At 38.1% G+C, this 16,219-nt stretch overlaps 1 protein-coding gene across 2 annotated transcripts in view; it reads left to right on the top strand.

Annotated features, from left to right (window-relative positions):
• Positions 1 to 16,219, top strand: part of DACH2 (dachshund family transcription factor 2) — a 670,017-nt gene that overhangs the window by 13,482 nt on the left and 640,316 nt on the right. The window lies entirely within an intron of this gene.

Raw genomic sequence — 16,219 nt, 5'->3', positions numbered from 1 at the left:
TTATGAAGTCATATGATGTTTACATAATCCCTATTCTGCCACAATCTAAAGCTTTTATTATTCTTCCTTGTTTTCAAGTGAAAGTAAGTTTATCAAGAAAGTAAAGGAACAAAGGAATGACTACTCCATAGGCAGAGCAGCCTAAAGCTTTCATTATTTATGGTTTAGTCTCATTGAATTGAATGACAGATATGCTGTGTATTCAGTTTGATGTTTTGTTTCTTTTTTTTTTTTAATTTTCTTTTTGTTTCCAAGATGGTTCTCAGTTTATAAATGTAAATAAAATCCGAGAATTCCTTTTTTTTTGAGGTCTTTCTCTACATTAGTGGGAAATATGTAAAAGCCTTTGTCCCATATGGATTCATGTTCCTTCAAAGAAGGGGCAGTGAAGCTCAATAATTTAGTTTTCCATTATTTGGGAAGCCTCTTGATTTTACAGACAGGAGGACTATATTTCAGTCATGTTAGCATTGATAGAGTTCTATTTGGGAATGAACAAAGGAATGAAGCTAAAAAAGGGTGGAAAAAACTTGTTGAGAAAATGTTTCTAATGTAAATAGAGAATAGACCAGGAACTAACTGATAGGTGGGAAGTAGGCAGTATAGAGTGTACTGATAAAGGCATATGCATAGAGTTCTTGAATGAATTATCCCTTTTAATTGTCTTCATTTTAGTGGTAAGATTAATCAGATTAATAATGAACAGGAACAAAAGACAAATAATACAAATATTAGCTGTGAATAAAAAGAAAAACACTAAAGGTAAAATGTAGAAATATTATTCCATTTGAGGCGGCATTAAAAACCTTAATAAAACATTTGTATACATGTTATATTAAAGTAATATTCGTTTAGTATTCTTGTAAATGTTACTTTAATTAAAAAATTATAAAATGTCCATTTACATATCCTTGGTAAATGTTCTTACTATTCCTGTTCTGTTTGATTGATTCTAGCTTGCCATAGCACATTTTTGAAACGTGTTGAGAATAAATTATTTATATTTTTGTGTATACATTTTTTAGGTAAAAGTTTATTTTTAAGTTATTTTTTAAAATTTTTGTGGTTACATAGTAGATGTATGTATTTATGGGGTACATGAGATATTTTGATATAGGCATGCAATGTGAAATAACCACATCATGGAGAGTGGGGTATCCATCCACTCAAGCATTTATTCTTTGAGTTACAAACAATTTAATTACACTCTAAGTTATTTTAAAATGTACAATTAAGTTATATTGACTCTAGTCACCCTATTGTACTATCAAATAGTAGGTCTTATTCATTCCCTCTATTTTTTTTGTACCCATTAACCATCCCCACCTTCCCTCCAGCCCCTCACTATTCTTCCAAGCCTCTGGTAACCATCCTTCTACTTTCTGTGTCCATTAGCTCATTGTTTTTTTTTTTGATTTTAAGATCCCACAAATAAGTGAGAACATGTGATGTGTGTCTTCCTGTGCCTGGATTATTTCATTTAGCATAATGATCTCCAGTTCCATACATGTTGTTTCCAATGACTGGGTCTCATTCTTTTTTATGGCTGATAGGACTCCATCGTGTGTATGTACCACATTTTCTTTTTTTAATGTTTATTTTAGATTCAGGAATACCTGTGAAGTTTTGTTACATAGGTAGACACATGTGACTGGGATTTGTTATACAGATTATTTCATCACCCAGGAATTAAGCCCAGTAACCAATAATAATCTTTTCTGCTCCTCTTTCTCCTCCCACCCTCCCTACTTAAGTATATCCCAGTGTCTGTTGTTTACTTCTTTGCGTTCATAAGTTCTCATCATTTAGCTCCCACTTACAAGTGAGAATATGTGGTATTTAGTTTTCTGTTCTTGCATTAGTTTGCTGAGGATAATAGCCTCTACCCTCCCACAAAAGACACAATCTCATTATCTTTTATGGCTGCATAATATTCCATGGTGTATATGTATCACTTTTTTTATCCGTTCTGTCATTGATGGGCATTTATGTTGATTCTATGTCTGCTATTGTGAATAGCGTTGCAATGAACAGACACGCACGTTTGTCTTTATAATAAAACAGATTATATTCCTTTGGTTATATACCCAGTACTGGGATTGCTGGGTCAAATAGTAGTTCTGCTTTTAGCTCTTTGAGGGATCACTAAACTGTTTTACACAATGGTTGAACTAATTTACACTCTGCCCAGCAGTGTATAAGTGTTCCCTTTTCTCTGCAACCTCGCCAGCATGTTATTTATTTATTTATTTTTTATTTTTGCTTTCTAGTAATAGCCATTCTGACTGGTGTGACATGGTATCTCCTTGTGGTTTTGATTTGGTTTCTCTAATGATCAGTGATATTGAACTTTTTTCATATGCTTGTTGGTCACATGTCAGTCTTCTTTTGAAAAGTGCTCACTTTTTAATGGGGTGGTTTGTTTTTTTCTTGTAAAATTGTTTAAGTTCCTTACAGATATTTGATATTACCTTTATCAAATGCATAGTTTGCAAATATTTTCTCCCATTCTGTAGACTGTCTGTTCACTCTGTTGATAGTTTCTTCTGCTGTTCAGAAGCTCTTAAATTTAATTAGATTCCATTTGTCAATTTTTGCTTTTGTCGCGGTTGCCTTTGGTGTCTTTGTCATGAAGTCTTTGGCCGTTCCTCTGTCCAGGATGGTATTGACTAGGTTGCCTTCCAGGATTTTAATAGTTTTGAGTTTTACATTTAAGACTTTAATCCTTCTCGAGTTGAGTTTAGTATATGGTGTAAGGAAGGGGTCCAGCTTCAGTCTTCTGCATATGTCTAGACAGTTATCCCAGCACCATTTATTGAATAGGGAGTCTTTTCCTCATTGTTTGTCTTTGTCAGGTTTGTCGAAGATCAGGTTGTTGTAAGTGTGCGGCCTTGTTTCTGGGTTCTGTATTCTGTTCCATTGGTCTGTGTGTCTGTTTTTTTTATCAGTACCATGCTTTTTTGATTACTGTAGTCCTGTAATATAGTATGAAGTTGGGTAACATGATGCCTCCAGCTTTGTTCTTTTTGCTTAGGAATGCCTTGGCTATTCGGGCTCTTTTTTGGTTCTATATGAATTTTAAAATAGTTTTTTTTTTTCTAGTTTTGTGAAGAATGTCATTGGTAGTTTGATAGGAATAGCATCGGATCTGTAAATTGCTTTGGGCAGTGTGACCATTTTAATGATACTGATTCTTTCTACCCATAAGCATGGGATGGGATGTTTTTCCATTTGTATTGTCTCTGATTTATTTTTTTAATCAGTGTTTTGTAATTCTCATTGTAGAGATCTTTCACCTCTCTGGTTCACTGTATTCAGAGGTATTTTATTCTTTTTGGGGCAATTGTGTACCACATTTTCTTTATCCATTCATCTGTTGATAGAACTTACGTTGCTTCCAAATCTTAGCTATCGTAAACAGTGCTGCAATGAACAAGGGAGTGCAGGTATCTCTTTGATATACTGATTTTGTTTCTTTTGTGTATATACTCTGCAGTGGTATTGCTGGATCAAATGGTAGCTCAAATTTTAGTTTTTTGAGGATGCTCCAAAATGTTCTCCATAGTTGTTGTACTAACTTACATTTCCACCAATGTATGAAGCTCCCCTTTTCTCTACATCCTCACCAGTATTTATTATTGCCTGTCCTTTGGATATAAGCAATTTAAATTGGGGTGAGAGGGTATCTCATTGTAGTTTTGATTTGCATTTCTCTGATGACAAATGATGTTGGGCACCTTTTCTTATACCTGTTTGCCATTTGTATGTCTTCTTTTGAGAAATGTCTTCTCAAATCTTTCGCTCATTTTTTTTAAATTGGATTATTAGATTTTTTTCGTATATAGTTGTTTGAGCTCCTTATATATTCTGGTTATTAATCCCTTGTCACATGGGTAGTTTGCAAATATTTTCTTCTATTTTGTGGGTTGTCTCTTCACTTTATTAAATGTATCCTTTGCTGTGCAGAAGCTTTTTAACTGGATGTGATCCCGTTTGTTCATTTTTGCTTTGGTTGCCTATACTTGTGGGGTGTTGCTCAAGAAATCTTTGCCCAGACCAATACCCTGGAGATCTTCCCCAAAGTTGTAGCAGTTTCACAGTTTGAGGTGTTAGATTTAAGTCTTTAATCCATTTTGATTTGATTTTTGCATATGGTGAGACATAGGGATCTAGCTTCATTCCTCTGTGTATACATTTCCACTTTTCCCAGCACTCTTTATTGAAGAGATTTTCTTTTCCCTAGGGTATATTTTTGGCACCTTTGTTGAAAATGAGTTCACTGTAGGTTTGCAGATTTGCTTCTGGGTTCTCTATTCTGTTCCAATCAGTGTATATATCTGTTTTCATGCCAGTAACATGCTGTTTTGGTTCCTTATAGCTCTGTAGTATAATTTGAAGTAAGGTAATAAGACTCTTCTAGTTTTGCTTTTCTGGTTAGGGTAGGTTTGGTTATTCTGGGTCTTTTGTGGTTCCATGTAAGTTTTATAATTTTTTCTTTTTCAGATTGTTCACTGCTGGCATATAGAAATGCCACTGATATTTGTACGTTGATTTCATATTCTGTAATTTTACTTAATTTGTTTATCAGTTCTAACAACTTTCTTGTGGAGTCTTTATGTTTTTCCAAATATAAGATCATATCATCTGCAAACAAGCATAGTTTGACTTCTTCCTTTTTTTTTTTTTTTTTTTTTTTTTTTTTTTTTTTTTTTTTTTGAGACGGAGTCTCGCTCTGTCACCCAGGCTGGAGTGCAGTGGCCGGATCTCTGCTCACTGCAAGCTCCGCCTCCCGGGTTTATGCCATTCTCCTGGCTCAGCCTCCCGAGTAGCTGGGACTACAGGCGCTCGCCACCTCGCCCGGCTAGTTTTTTGTTTGGCTGCCCTCTATATATTTTTTTCTTGTGTGATTGCTCTAGCGAGGCCTTCCAGTACTATGTTGAATAACAGCGATGATAGTGGACATCCTTGTCATGTTCCAGATCTTAAAGGAAAGGCTTTCAGTTTTTCCTCATTTAGTATGATACTAGCTGTGGGTCTGTCATATATGGCTCTTATTATGTTGAGATATATTCCTTCTATCCCCAGTTTTTTGAGGCTTTTTAACATGAAGGATGTTGGACTTCACCAAATGCTTTTCTAGCATCATTTGAAATGATTACATAGTTTTTATTCTTTATTCTGTTGATATGATGTGTCAAAGCAATTGATTTGTATATGCTGAACCAGCCTTGCATCCCAGCGATAAATCCCACTTGGTCATGTTGAATGATCTTTCTAATGTATTCCTGAATTTGGCTTGCTAATATTTTGCTGAGGATTTTTACATCAAATTCATATGAGGTATTGGACTGTAGTTTTCATTTTTGATGTGTTTTTGTCTGGTTTGGGTGTCAGGTTAATACTGGCCTCATAGATTCAGTGTGGAAGTATTCCCTCCTCCTCTATTTTTTTGGAATAGTTTGAGTAGTATGGGGTTTCATTCTTTTTTAAATGTTTGGTAGAATTTATCAGTAAAGCCTTCAGGTCCCAGGCTTTTCTTTTTTAAATTTATTTTATTTTTATTATTATACTTTAAGTTCTAGGGTACATGTGCACAACGTGCAGGTTTGTTACATTTGTAGACCTGTGCCATGTTTGTGTGCTGCACCCATCAACTCATCAGCACCCATCAACTCGTCATTTACATCAGGTATAACTCCCAATGCAATCCCTCCCCCCTCCCCCCTCCCCATAATAGGCCCCGGTGTGTGATGTTCCCCTTCCCGAGTCCAAGTGATCTCATTGTTCAGTTCCCACCTATGAGTGAGAACATGCAGTGTTTGGTTTTCTGTTCTTGCGATAGTTTGCTGAGAATGATGGTTTCCAGCTGCATCCATGTCCCTACAAAGGATACAAACTCATCTTTTTTTATGTCTGCATAGTATTCCATGGTGTATATGTACCACATTTTCTTAATCCAATCTGTCACTGATGGACATTTGGGTTGATTCCAAGTCTTTGCTATTGTGAATAGTGCCACAATAAACATACATGTGCATGTGTCTTTATAGCAGCATGATTTATAATCCTTTGGGTATATACCCAGTAATGGGATGGCTGGGTCATATGGTATTTCTAGTTCTAGATCCTTGAGGAATCGCCATACTGTTTTCCACAATGATTAAACCAGTTTACAATCCCACCAACAGTGTAAAAGTGTTCCTATTTCTCCACATCCTCTCCAGCACCTGTTATTTCCTGACTTTTTAATGATCGCCATTCTAACTGGTGTGAGATGGTATCTCATTGTGGTTTTGATTTGCATTTCTCTGATGGCCAGTGATGACGAGCATATTTTCATATGTCTGTTGGCTGTATGAATGTCTTCTTTTGAGAAATGTCTGTTCATATCCTTTGCCCACTTTTTGATGGGGTTGTTTGTTTTTTTCTTGTAAATTTGTTTGAGTTCTTTGTAGGTTCTGGATATTAGCCCTTTGTCAGATGAGTGGATTGCAAAAATTTTCTCCCATTCTATAGGTTGCCTGTTCACTCTGATGGTAGTTTCCTTGGCTCTGCAGAAGCTCTTTAGTTTAATTAGATCCCATTTGTCAATTTTGGCTTTTGTTGCCATTGCTTTTGGTGTTTTAGTCATGAAGTCCTTGCCCATGCCTCTGTCCTGAATGGTATTACCTAGGTTTTCTTCTAGGGTTTTTATGGTATTAGGTCTAACATTTAAGTCTCTAATCCATCTTGAATTAATTTTCGTATAAGGAGTAAGGAAAGGATCCAGTTTCAGCTTTCTACATATGGCAAGCCAATTTTCCCAGCACCATTTATTAAATAGGGAATCCTTTCCCCATTTCTTGTTTTTCTGAGGTTTGTCAAAGATCAGATGGCTGTAGATGTGTGGTATTATTTCTGAGGACTCTGTTCTGTTCCATTGGTCTATATCTCTGTTTTGTACTATACCAGTACCATGCTGTTTTGGTTATTGTAGCCTTGTAGTATAGTTTGAAGTCAGGTAGCGTGATACCTCCAGCTTTGTTCTTTTGACTTAGGATTGTCTTGGCAATGCGGGCTCTTTTTTGGTTTCATATGAACTTTAAAGCAGTTTTTTCCAATTATGTGAAGAAAGTCATCAGTAGCTTGATGGGAATGGCTTTGAATCTATAAATTACCTTGGGCACTATGGCCATTTTCATGATATTGATTCTTCCTATCCATGAGCATGGTATGTTCTTCCATTTGTTTGTGTCCTCTTTTATTTCACTGAGCAGTGGTTTGTAGTTCTCCTTGAAGAGGTCCTTCACATCCCTTATAAGTTGGATTCCTAAGTATTTTATTCTCTTTGAAGCAATTGTGAATGGAAGTTCATTCCTGATTTGGCTCTCTGTTTGTCTGTTACTGGTGTATAAGAATGCTTGTGATTTTTGCACATTAATTTTGTATCCTGAGACTTTGCTGAAGTTTCTTATCAGCTTAAGGAGATTTTGGGCTGAGATGATGGGGTTTTCAAAATATACAATCATATCATCTGCAAACAGGGACAATTTGACTTCTTCTTTTCCTAACTGAATACCCTTGATTTCTTTCTCTTGCCTGATTGCCCTAGCCAGAACTTCCAACACTATGTTGAATAGGAGTGGTGAGAGAGGGCATCCCTGTCTTGTGCCAGTTTTCAAAGGGAATGCTTCCAGTTTTTGCCCATTCAGTATGATATTGTCTGTGTGTTTGTCATAAATAGCTCTCATTATTTTGAGATACATTCCATCAATGCTGAATTTATTGAGAGTTTTTAGCATGAAGGGCTGTTGAATTTTGTCAAAGGCCTTTTCTGCATCTATTGAGATAATCATGTAGTTTTTGTCTTTGGTTCTGTTTATATGCTGGATTACGTTTATTGATTTGCGTATGTTGAACCAGCCTTGCATCCCAGGGATGAAGCCCACGTGATCATGGTGGATAAGCTTTTTGATGTGCTGCTGGATTAGGTTTACCCGTATTTTATTGAGGATTTTTGCATCAATGTTCATCAGGGATATTGGTCTAAAATTCTCTTTTTTTTGTTGTGTCTCTGCCAGGCTTTGGTATCAGGATGATGTTGGCCTCATAAAATGAGTTAGGGAGGATTCCCTCTTTTTCTATTGATTGGAGTAGTTTCAGAAGGAATGGTACCAGCTCCTCCTTGTACCTCTTGTAGAATTCAGCTGTGAATCCATCTGGTCCTGGACTTTTTTTGGTTGGTAGGCTATTAATTATTGCCTGAATTTCAGGGCCTGCTATTGGTCTATTCAGGGATTCAACTTCTTCCTGGTTTAGTCTTGCGAGAGTGTAAGTGTCCAGGAAATTATCCATTTCTTCTAGATTTTCTAGTTTATTGGCATAGAGGAGTTTATAGTATTCTCTGATGGTAGTTTGTATTTCTGTGGGGTCGGTGGTGATATCCCCTTTATCATTTTTTATTGCGTCAATTTGATTCTTCTCTCTTTTCTTCTTTATTAGTCTTGCTAGCGGTCTATCAATTTTGTTGATCTTTTCAAAAAACCAGCTCCTGGATTCATTGATTTTTTGGAGGGTTTTTGTGTCTCTATCTCCTTCAGTTCTGCTCTGATCTTAGTTATTTCTTGCCTTCTGCTAGCTTTTGAATGTATTTGCTCTTGCTTCTCTAGTTCTTTTAATTGTGATGTTAGAGTGTCAATTTTAGATCTTTCCAGCTTTCTCTTATGGGCATTTAGTGCTATAAATTTCCCTCTACACACTGCTTTAAATGTGTCCCAGAGATTCTGGTATGTTGTATCTTTGTTCTCATTGGTTTCAAAAAACATCTTCATTTCTGCCTTCATTTTTGTGATGTACCCAGTAGTCATTCAGGAGCAGTTTGTTCAGTTTCCATGTAGTTGAGCGGTTTTGATTGAATTTCTTAGTCCTGAGTCCTAGTTTGATTGCACTGTGGTCTGAGAGAGAGTTTGTTATAATTTCTGTTCTTTTACATTTGCTGAGGAGTACTTTACTTCCAATTATGTTGTCAATTTTGGAAGAAGTGTGATGTGGTGCTGAGAAGAATGTATATTCTGTTGATTTGGGGTGGAGAGTTCTGTAGATGTCTATTACGTCCGCTTGGTGCAGAGTTGAGTTCAATCCCTGGATATCCTTGTTAACTTTCTGTCTCGTTGATCTGTCTAATGTTGACAGTGGAGTGTTGAAGTCTCCCATCATTATTGTATGGGAATCTAAGTCTCTTTGTAAGTCTCTAAGGACTTGCTTTATGAATCTGGGTGCTCCTGTGTTGGGTGCATATATATTTAGGATAGTTAGCTCTTCCTGTTGAATTGATCCCTTTACCATTATGTAATGGCCTTCTTTGTCCCTTTTGATCTTTGATGGTTTAAAGTCTGTTTTATCAGAGACTAGTATTGCAACCCCTGCTTTTTTTTTGTTCTCCATTTGCTTGGTAGATCTTCCTCCATCCCTTTATTTTGAGCCTATGTGTGTCTCTGCATGTGAGATGGGTCTCCTGAATACAGCAAACTGATGGGTCTTGACTCTATATCCAATTTGCCAGTCTGTGTCTTTTAATTGGAGCATTTAGTCCATTTACATTGAAGGTTAATATTGTTATGTGTGAACTTGATCCTGTCATTGTGATATTAGCTGGTTATTTTGCTCGTTAGTTGATGCAGTTTCTTTGTAGCATTGATGGTCTTTACATTTTGGCATGGTTTTGCAATGGCTGGTACCGGTTGTTCCTTTCCATGTTTAGTGCTTCCTTCAGGGTCTCTTGTAGGGCAGGCCTGGTGGTGACAAAATCTCTAAGCATTTGCTTATCTGTAAAGGATTTTATTTCTCCTTCACTGATGACACTTAGTTTGGCTGGATATGAAATTCTGAGTTGAAAATTCTTTTCTTTAAGAATGTTGAATATTGGCCCCCACTCTCTTCTGGCTTGTAGAGTTTCTGCCGAGAGATCTGCTGTTAGTCTGATGGGCTTCCCTTTGTGGGTAACCTGACTTTTCTCTCTGGCTGCCCTTAACAGTTTTTCCTTCATTTCAACTTTGGTGAATCTGACAATTATGTCTTGGAGTTGCTCTTCTCGAGGAGTATCTTTGTGGCGTTCTCTGTATTTCCTGAATTTGAATGTTGGCCTGCCCTACTAGGTTGGGGAAGTTCTCCTAGATGATATCCTGAAGAGTGTTTTCCAACTTGGTTCCATTTTCCCCCTCACTTTCAGGCACCCCAATCAGATGTAGATTTGGTCTTTTCACATAATCCCATACTTCTTGAAGGCTTTGTTCATTTCTTTTTCGTCTTTTTTCTTTAGACTTCTCTTCTTGCTTCATTTCATTCATTTGATTCTCAGTCACTGATACTCTTTCTTCCAGTTGATCAAGTCGGTTACTGAAGCTTGTGCATTTGTCACGTATTTCTTGTGTCATGGTTTTTATCTCTGTTCATTCGTTTATGGCCTTCTCCGCATTGATTATTCTAGTTATCCATTCTTCCATTCTTTTTTCAAGATTTTTAGTTTCTTTGCGCTGGGTACGTAATTCCTCCTTTAGCTCTGAGAAGTTTGATGGACTGAAGCCATCTTCTCTCAACTCGTCAAAGTCATTCTCCATCCAGCTTTGATCCGTTGCTGGTGATGAGTGGCGTTCCTTTGGAGGGGGAGATGCACTCTTATTTTTTGAATTTCCAGCTTTTCTGCCCTGCTTTTTCCCCATCTTTGTGGTTTTATCTGCCTTTGGTGTTTGATGATGGTGATGTACTGATGGGGTTTTGGTGTGGGTGTCCTTTCTGTTTGTTAGTTTTCCTTCTAACAGTCAGGACCCTCAGCTGTAGGTCTGTTGGAGATTGCTTGAGGTCCACTCCAGACCCTGTTTGCCTGGGTATCAGCAGCAGAGGCTGTGGAAGACAGAATATTGCTGAACAGCGAGTGTTCCTGTCTGATTCTTGCTCTGGAAGCTTCGTCTCGGGGTGTACCCCACCGTGTGAGGTGTGGGATGTTGGTCTGCACCTAGTGGGGGATGTCTCCCAGTTAGGCTACTCAGGTGTCAGGGACCCACTTGAGCAGGCAGTCTGCCTGTTCTCAGATCTCAACCTCCATGTTGGGAGAGCCACTGCTCTCTTCAAAGCTGTCAGACAGGGTCATTTGCATCTGAAGAGGTTTCTGCTGCTTTTTGTTTAGCTATGCCCTGTCTCCAGAGGTGGAGTCTACGGAGACAGGCAGGCCTCCTTGAGCTGCTGTGGGCTCCACCCAGTTCGAGCTTCCAGGCAGCTTTGTTTACTTACTTAAGCCTCAGCAATGGCAGGCGCCCCTCCCCCAGCCTCGCTGCTGCCTTGCAGTTATATAGCAGACTGCTGTGCTAGCAATGAGGGAGGCTCCAAGGGCGGGCGTGGGGCCCTCCCAGCCAGGTGTGGGATATAATCCACTGGTGTGCCGTTTGCTAAGACCCTTGGTAAAGCGCAGTATTAGGATGGGAGTTACCCGATTTTCCAGGTGTTGTGTGTCTCAGTTCCCCTGGCTAGGAAAAGGGATTCACTTCCCCCTTGTGCTTCCCAGGTGAGGCAATGCCTTGCCCTGCCTGCTTCAGCTCTTGCTGGTTGGGCTGCACCAGCTGACCAGCACTGATTGTCTGGCACTCCCCAGTGAGATGAACCCAGTACCTCAGTTGAAAATGCAGAAATCACCCGTTTTCTGTGTCGCTCACGCTGGGAGCTAGAGACTGGAGCTGTTCTTATTCGGCCATCTTGCTCTGGGACCCCAGGCTTTTCTTTACTGGGAGAATTTTGTTACTGCTTCAATGTCATTACTTGTTACTGAACTGTTCAGGTTTTGAATTTCTTTCTGTTTCAGTCTTGGTATGTATGTATCTAGGAATTTGTTCATTTCTTTTAGGTTTTCCAATCTATTGGCATGTAGTTGCTCATAGTAAACACTAATGATCCTTTGAATTTCTGCAGTATCCATTGTAATGTCTCCTTTTTTCAATTCTAATTTTGTTTATTGGAATTTTCTCTCTTTTTTTTCTTAGTCTGGTTAAAGGTTTGTAAATTTTAACAAATCAATTTTTTTTTTGTTTTATAAATCTTTTGTTTTCTATAATTTCAATTTTATTTCTCTCCTAATTTTATTATTTATTTTCTTCTACTAATTTTGAGTTTGATTTGCTCTTGCTTTTTAAATTCTTTTAGGTGTAATGTTAGATAGTTTATTTGAAGTTTTTCTTCTTTTTTGATGTAGGCACTTACAGCTATAAACTTCCCTCTTATTATTGCTTTTGCTGAATCCCATAGGTTTGGTATTTTGTGTTTTTATTATCATTTGTTTCAGTACAATTTTCAGTTTGCTTCTTAATTTCTTTATGGACCCACTGGTCATTCAGGAGCATATTGCTTAATTTCCATGTCTTCATATAGTTTCCAAAATTCCTGTTGATATTCATTTATAGTTTTATTCCATTGTAGTCAGAGAAGATGTTTGATATTATTTCAAGTTTTTTGAATGTTTTAAGACTAGTTTTATCATTTAACGTATGGTATGTTCTTGAGAATGATCCATGTGCTGAGGAAAATAATGTGTATCCTGCAGCTCTTGTATGAAATATTCTGCAATTGTCTGTTAGATCCATTTGGTCTATAGTGTAGATTAAGTCTGATGTTTCTTTTTGGTTTTTCTGTCTGGAAGATCTGTCCAGTGTTGAAAGTAAGGTGTTGAAATCTCCAGCTGTTACTGAATTTGAGTTTATCTCTCTCTTTAGCTCTAATCATATTTTCTTTATATGGCTGGATGCTCCATTATTGGGTGCATAGATATTTACAATTATTATATCCTCTTGCTGAATGGACCCCTTTATCATTATATAGTGACCTTCCTTGTCTCTTTTTATAGTTTTTGTCTTGAGATTTATTTTGTCTGATATAAATATAGTGACTCCCATGCTTCTCTGGTTTCCATTGGCATGGAATATTTTTTCCTATCCCTTTAGTTTCAGTCTTTGTGTGTCTTTATAGGTGAAGTGTGTTTCTTGTGGGCAACAGATCAATGGGTCTTTTTTTTTTTTTTTTTTCATCCATTCAAACACTCTATATGTTTTGATTAGAGAGTTTAGTCTACTTACATTCAGTGTTATTGATAAGGACTTCTGCCATTTTGTTATTTGTTTTCTTGTCTTTTTTTTCCTTCCTTTCTTCATCTAGGAAGGTGACTTTCTCAGTGATATAATTCAGTTTTTTCCTTTTTATTTTTTGTGTCTCTTTTGCATGTCTTTTGGTTTGAATTTACCATGAGTTTTGCAAATACTATCTTATAACCCATTATTTTAAGCTGAAAAAACTTCACACTTTGCATTAAAAAAACCCAAAAAGACAACTAATAAAAACCTTATGCCATAACTTTGTACCCTTGTTTTTTAACATTTTATTGTTTCCATTCATATTGTATGGTACTGACTATGTCTTGATATGTTGTAGTTCTTGTTTTTCATTGGTTCATTGTTTAGTTTTTCTACTTAGTATAAGAGTAGTTTACACACCACATTTACAGTGTTATAATATTCTGTGGTTTTCTGTGTGCTTATTATTACCTGTGCATTCTGTACCTTCCAAACCCTTACTTATTGTTCTTTAATGTCATTTTCTTTGTGATTGAAGTATTTCCTTTAGCATTGCTTGTAAGGTAGGTCTGATGTTGATGAAATCCCTCAGCTTTTATTTGTCTGGGGAAGTCTTTAATTCTCCTTTGTGTTTGAAGGATATTTTTACTGGATATACTATTCTATGGCAAACGTGTTTTTCCTTCAGCCCTTTAAATATGTTCTGCCACTCTCTCCTGGCCTGTAAGATTTCCACTGAATAGTCTGCTGCCTGACATATTGTAGCTCCATTTTATCACATTTTTTTTTCTCTTACTGCTTTTAGGATCCTTTCTTTTTCCTTTGGGAGTCTGATTATTAAATGCATTGAGGTAGTCTTCTTTGTGTTACATCTGCTTGCTGTTCTATAACCTTCGTGTACTTGGATATTGATATCTTTCTCTAGGTTTGAGACATTCTCCATTATCTTTTTGAATAAACTTTCTACCGTTATCTCTACCCTTGTCTTCTCTTTAAGGCCAGTAACTATTAGACTTGCCCTTTTAAGGCTATTTTCTAGATCCTGCCGGTATACTTCATTTTTTTTTTTTTTTTTTTTTTTTTAGTCTCCTCTGTGTATTTTCAAATAGCCTGTCTTCAAACTCACTAATTCTTCTTCTTGATCAATTCTGCTATTAAAAGATTCTCCTGCATTCTTCAGTATGCTAATTGCATTTTTCAGCTAAAAAATTTGTGCTTGATTATTTTCAATTATTTTAATTTCTTTGTTAAATTTATCTGATATAATTCTGAATTCCTTCTTTGCATTTCTTGAATTTCTTTGAGTTTCCTCAACACGGCTGTTTTGAATTCTCTATCTTAATGGTCACATATCTCTGTTTCTCCACGATTGGTCCCTGGCACCTTATTTAGTTCGTTTGGTGAAGCCGTGTTTTCCTGGATGATGCTGATGCTAATAGATGTTCTTTGATGTGTGGGTATTGAAGAGTTAGGTATTTGTTGTAGTCTTCACTGAGCTTATTTATCCATCCCAAGAAGGATGGCTTTCCAGACACTTGAAAAGACTTGGGTGTGGTGATCTAAGCTGTATCTGCTTCAAGGGCACCCCAAGTCTAGTACTGCTGTTGTTCTTTCAGACTCGTAGAGGTACTGCCTTGATGGTCTCGGACAAGATCTGGGAGAATTTTCTGGATTACCAGGCACAAACTCTCGTTCTTTTCTCTTACTTTTTCCCAAACAAAGAGCATCTCTCTCTCTCTCTCTGTTCTGAGCCACCTAAAGCTGGGGGTGGAGTGACACAAGCACCCTTGTTGCCACCACCACTATGACTGCACTGGGTCAGATCTGAAGTCATCACAGCACTGGCTCTTACCCAATTTTGGCTCTAACAACTTCCTGGCTACTGCTTATGTTTGCTTAAGGTCCTAGGGTTCTACAATCAACGGGTGACAAAGCCAGCATGGCCTGTGTTCTTCCCTTCAGGGCGGCAAGGTCCTCCAGGCCTAGTGCAGGTCCAGAGGTCAGGGATTCAGGTACTACAGTCAAAAACCTTAGAAGTCTACTTCTAAGTAGTTCTATTGTATTGTGGCTGAGATGGCCCTCAAATCACAAGACTTAGTCTTTCCCATTCTTTTTGCCCCTTTGCCAATGCAAAGGAGCCTCACTCCATAGCTGCTGCCACCCTAGGCCACAAGGAGGACTGCCAGACTACTGTTGATGTTCTCTTAAGTCCCAAGGACACTTTAGTCAGCTTGTTGTTGTTAACCCAAAATATCTGAGACAGGTCTCAGTCAATTTAGAAAGTTTATTTTGCCAAAGTTAAGCACGTGCCAGTGACACAGCCTCAGGAGGCCCTGATGACATGTACCCAAGGCGATCAGGACAGAGCTTGGTTTTACACATTTTAGGGAGACATGAGACATCAACCAATATATTTAAGAGGTACATCGGTTCAGTCTGGAAAGGCAGGGCAACTTGAAGTAGGGAGGGGGCTTCCAGGTCATAGCTAGGTAAGAGACAAAGGGTTGCATTCTTTTGAATTTCTGATTAGCCTGTTCAAAGGAGGTAATCAGATATGCGTTTATCTAAGTGAACAGAGAGATGACTTTGAATAGAATGGGAGGCGGTTGGCCCTATGCAGCTCCCAGCTTGACTTTTCCTTTTAGCTTAATGATTTTGGGGCCCCAAGATTTATTTTCTTTTCACGTGGTGAATGGTGCCCTATCCTGCTGTAGCTGAGCTGGTATCCTAAATGCAAGACAAAATCCTTTCCACTCTTCCTTCTTCTCTCAAGTGGAAGGAAAGGGGTGTCTCTCGGAGCCAGGAGCCATGCAGCCTGGGGTTATGGGAGGGGCAATGCCAGCACTCCTTTGGCTGTCCCAGCTGGTTTCTCAGTATGTCATGCCCTCCCCCACAACCACCTCCAGTCCGTGTCTCTGGGCCTAGTTCAGCACTAGGACTTGCCTAAGTGTTGCAGTTTTTATGGCCTAGACTGCCTTTCAAGGTTACTTAGAGACTGAGAGCACTTTGGCCCTCAGTGGCGAGGTTTGCTGGTGCTCAAGTATGGACAGTTGGGATTGGGGATTCCCCTCTTACTAGGGCTGGTTTAAATGCACCCTCCATGGGCAGCAGTAAGACAAGTTTGGTCTGGG

Source organism: Theropithecus gelada, chromosome X (assembly GCF_003255815.1).
Source record: "Theropithecus gelada isolate Dixy chromosome X, Tgel_1.0, whole genome shotgun sequence".
In the NCBI taxonomy this organism is placed as follows: Eukaryota; Metazoa; Chordata; class Mammalia; order Primates; family Cercopithecidae; genus Theropithecus; species Theropithecus gelada.
This window is presented reverse-complemented; position numbering and strand designations above follow the sequence as displayed.